Raw genomic sequence first — 5,216 nt, 5'->3', positions numbered from 1 at the left:
AGGGGAGCAGAGGGGCAGGGAGGAAGAGCTTTGAGGAGGTCTTCTCGGACCCTTGAAATTCCGACGCGGAACCCCTCGGTTCCGCGATCCTCCATTTGAGAACCGCTGGTCTACGCGATTCCAAACCTCCATCCACCTTTACATTACATAGAAAAATAGGCTGTCTAATTTATTTTCCAAACCTTCAAGACTGCTCCACTCAAGGACGAGCAAACAACCATGCTTCAAAGGGATAATCTGAGAAGTCAAACCTTCCCCGATATACGCAGACAGACAGACAGACAGACAGACAGACAGACAGACAGACAGACAGACAGACAGACAGACAGACAGACAGACAGACAGACAACTATTCTGTGTGGGGAGGGGAAGGGGAAGAAAGAGCGTGGATAGAGGATGAAAGGGATGAAGCAGGGGGAGAAATGGAAAAGAAATGGCTATGTATGAAATATACGCAGATTTTTTACATTCAGCGCCCATTACGGAGGTGTGCATCCCGCACACAGCGTGGATGGAAATAAAGTTCTAGAGGATGGATCACCCAAACTCCGCTCCACTATAGAGAAGGCACTACACGTGAACGTTTATGAGCCCTCACATCAAGATGCTTACACAATCAAGATAACCAACCACAATGTTTTACCCCTGGTCGCAGCTACCATCAGCGCGTGCAGCACAGACAAAGAGGCGGCAATCGCCCTTGCAACAACCTCCATGAAAGGCATGTGCATACTTAGAGACTTAAAGGGACCCTGCAACACTTGCCATCGACTAATAGTAATGTATTTTGGGATAAAGTCTATTGTCCCAGAAATCTCCTCCCGCAAGAATTATGAAAATCCGTTCACAATTAACGAAACTACGCGCGATGAGAAATCGCGCATAATCGTTCCCTCTCAACTCGACCGCGGGCAACGCGACGAAAGCTGCGCGCTCTCTCCCGGAGAGGGGGGCGGCTCGCGGCGTTCTCTTCGGCGGCCTTCGATATATCACATGCCGGGTAGTTTTCTCCTTTTCTCCGCAACGCGGAGGGGCCTATTTCCGGTCTGGTGCCTCAAAAAAGCAGGCATGGGTGCCTGCTCACAAGTGCGCGCTCGGGCTGGTAGGGCGTTTTTGAAGCAATAAACGTTTGTAGTCGTGTGGTCCCGTTGAAAGGGAAGTCATGAACTCATCACTCAAATTCCGCGCGCACTCAAAACGCAAAAAAAACGGCAAACCTGTGCCTACAGGTTCAGGCATAGAAGAGGTTCGTACACAGCGATGCCGACGACGGAAATGGGAGAATCTAGCCGCGAAGTTGACCAGTGACAGCCGATCGGGCAGCCGTGGCCTATGTGACGTCCCTTAGGCCATGCATAATAAGGACAACTGAAGAGAGAGCGGTTGGTTTTTCCGCGTCTTTCACATCGATTTGCGCGCTCACCGCTTCACGTGCACGTGTAATATTTGGCTCAGGTATTCCTGGCAGTGTAATCTAAACGTCGCGCAGGTTTACTTGCACTGCTCAAAGAGTGTTGCAGGGTCCCTTTAAAATCGGCGATTTGACTTTTTTTTCCAATATCCGAAGCCCAATAGCATTTCCAATAGCACTAGGAATCCTAGAAAAACTTAAAAAAAACCGTTCTTTGCGAGATCCACGTACTGTGAAAGTTCGTCTACTCGAATTTCAATAATTCGAATGTATGGATAATTACAACTGTAGGGTTTCGTACGGCCAGGCTTCCCATAAGTCCACGTATAAAACAGCCCGTTAATTCAAGCGTGAACATGTTCCGTCAATGACAGTTCGAACTACCCTCCGCCGAGCCTGGTGTACGGCCAGAAAAGAGCACCGGCTGCCTATACACGAGGCTGTGTTAACTACAGAAGGAAGAGAAGAATGGAGAGGGTTGATAAAGTCGGGTAAAACCAATCCAAAAAACCGATGACGGACGATTTGGCGCACGTACGTTCTTTTGTGTGTGGCGGGGATGGGGGGCTACGTCGGTGTGAATTAGGAAGCAGCGCTGTGTGGTACACTGACAGATGAGAACCTCAGATCTAAGGTTAGAAGTGCTGAACCTATTGCCGCCGGTGACAACGAAGATGAAGGAGGACGAAGAACGAATGCGGCCGTCCGCTCGGAAGTCATGAGCAAAATGGCGCCTGTCTTTTATCCAGTTTTGGACGAGGTGGAGAAGGGGCCCACAGCTACGTTGTCACGTTACAGCAAAAAGTGCTGGCTGTTGCCCTGAACGAGAGAACGAAGACGTAAATCACGGGCGTTTTCCATAATGCAATTGTTAACGTGCTCTACTACTTCGCAATCACCGCGAACTGTTCTTTTTGTTCCCTTTCATAACTTTCATTTTCATCGATACGAACTGAGATGACTTCCCCTTGCAGTTGGCATTAACGAGCTTTCACTGTACTTGCCGCCATTTTTCCCGTTTCGGGACGCTTGGCTTATCAAAATTATGCCTGAAGCTTCGTGATCCGAGTAGTGGGTGGCGTCTCCCTCAGAGTGGCCATAGAACGCAAGAAAACATGCCTGCACACAATGGCGTACCACCGCTTAGAGATACCTGAATGCCCTCCACCTTATGAAACCTTCTGCAAAAACTCGTCAAGCCACACGGACACAGCTCTAAACTGTGACATAATGTAACCCCCATAGATTATCCCCAACTATACTATGAGCTTCCCGACCCGAATGACCCTATGTACAAAAAATGCAAACTATGTCATGCACTGTACGAATACTCCGAGTGTGCCTCTCCGGTTTGCAGCTGCCTAATCGGGAGCACTGAGAGGCCGTGACGCTTATCTTTGATCCGTCGACGCAAGTCTGAGTCGTGACATCAGCGCCGAACGTCGCTGGAGAACATGGTGGTCGGGCCATTCCCGTGACCGGAACCACCATATCACTTACATTTTCCCTTTCTTCTTACGAAGTTAGAGTTTAATTCATTCTTCCTTTACTTTGATTGACAAAGGTAAAAAAATACGCGAAAGAATTACAGAATAAAAGAAGCCTTATAGTAAGAAGTCGCTTTTTTTACCATTTTTTACAGCAATAGACAAAAGCGAAACGCAGAATGTAATCTACAGGACACGTTGTACCTCCATAACGTCATTCGGACTCTCGAAAAACTGTAAAAGGAAGTCTTTTTGGAAGTTTCAAAAAGTCTAAATTGAAACCTTTAGAGAAAATGGCTTATGTTCGAAACCTAGAAAACAAAATGCTTGCAGAAAAATAGCTTTACTTCATTTGAGCCTCCAGGGAAAGGCAGTAAGATTTCTATTTATAAAAACTGACTTTATGTGGAGTGTAAAAGGCAGTGTATAAAAAACCTATCTGATTTTATCCTTGTTTAAACTTCCGTAGAGAAGGAGAGGAACTCTCGAAGAACGTTCTTCTTTTACCTTTATTTGTAATTCCAAAATAAAGGTGCGGGAAAAGTTATCGAAAAACGCCTTTGTTCGACCTTTATATGCAATTTTACACAAATAAGAATAAACTACAGTAAAAGTGACTTTCCTGCACCGTTAATGGTAGAAGGAAATCTATAAAAACGATTTTCTTTTTTGTATTGGCAACGAAAGGTTAAGGAGGGTCAAGAGGAAAACGACTTCTTTCTCTCCTTGCTTGGTCTTTCAAAGAAAGATGGGAAGATGCTTACGGAACAAAAATGCTTTTCTTAAACTTGATATGAACTGTTTAAAAAACATAAAGAGAAATACGCCGAGAAAAGGCCGGGCCTTTACTTTTCTTCGGCCTTGTGAAGAAAGGTGAAAGGAAGTGTATAAAAACCATGACCTCTTTTAACCTTTACCTGGAACTGCAAAAAAAATGCAGTGGCTTAGCTCGGCAATGCCAGGATATACGTAGCGTGAGCTAAGGTTCATCAATGCAATCCAATCCAATTCAATCCAATCCAGTCCAGTCCAGTCCAGCCCAGTCCAGTCCAGTCCAGTCCAGTCCAGCCCGTCCAGTCCAGTCCAGTCACTGCTCCTCGCGCATGCGCAGTACGGCTCTCCAGGAGCCACGGGAAACGGCTATCAAGCGGCTCCGCAGCAGCGTCAGACTTGGCTGCTGCGCAACGGAAGCGCCCAGCTGGGCACGCGCCGGTGCCAGTGCGCATACCGGGGCTATGACGTCACTCCTGGATTGGAAATCCAATCCAAAACAATCCAATTAAATCCAATCCAATCCAATCCAATGCTCCTCGCGCTTGCGCAGCACGGCCCTTGACGGACCACGCGAAACTGCTCAACCTCGGCCAAAGTAGCTTACGCTACAAAAAAAAAGTAAGGGGAAGTTTAAATGAAGACGATGCAATAGCGAAACATTTCGCGAACAGAAGATACCTCGTGGCCTCTTCTACGTGTACAAGGTGGTCAGCACGGAATAAGAACCCATCTATCATTATCTGATAGTACATGATCCATCAAGAAGCACAAAAAGCGGCGCAGCCTCGGCGCCCGAGAGTCCTTTCACCACACAGCGACCATCCCTGCAATTCCACTCCTAGTTCGATTTCGCGCACACAATGCCTACGACGAGGCAAAGATTGCAGCGAATTACGCACTCGTAAGCAAACGTTCTTCTTCACTTCATCGTTCGCTTTCGGGCAGTTTGTGCGTTCCCAAACCGATGCGGCAATAGTTACAACCTTGCCAGCCGTTACGTTTTCCCTTGTGCTCTCAAGCAGCCAGCCAAGCAGCCAGTCTGAAGAACCTTGAGGGTCACTGCACTCCCGCAACAACAGAAGGTGCGCCCACCCGAAAGTTTAACACTGTTTCGTTTGAAACAGGATAGATCCGTGGAACAAACCGACTGCGTGGCGCGTGCACTGAAGGGGGTCATTGTATTGCGGTAGAGCGGACACGGCAAACGGTGCAATGCCTCTACAGAACAGCGGACGTAGCGTGGGCACTTGCAGCGCGACTGTTGCGAGCGTGCACTTTGGGAGGGGAGGAAGAGATGGAAGAGCGCACCATCAGCAGTGCTTAGTAGATGGTCCCACTAGGCAGAGAATGAGAGACGGGAGAGAGAGAGATAGAAGAGGGGCTCACCTGACAGGTGGTCGCGTAGCGGCGCTCACGTGAACATCAGGATGCATGCTTGCCTGCCCGCTGTGGGAAGCGATGCAACGGAGAGATGGGAAGGGCAGAGAGAGGGAAAGGAATACAAGGAAACGATAAAGAGAAGTGTCGAACCGCTCTCCCGAAAG

The sequence above is a fragment of the Haemaphysalis longicornis genome, unplaced genomic scaffold (genome assembly GCF_048455015.1).
Source record: "Haemaphysalis longicornis isolate Haplotype H1 unplaced genomic scaffold, Haemaphysalis longicornis Haplotype H1 scaffold_7, whole genome shotgun sequence".
Taxonomy (NCBI): domain Eukaryota; kingdom Metazoa; phylum Arthropoda; class Arachnida; order Ixodida; family Ixodidae; genus Haemaphysalis; species Haemaphysalis longicornis.
The sequence above is the reverse complement of the archived record's forward strand: the minus strand, read 5'-3'. Positions refer to the sequence as shown.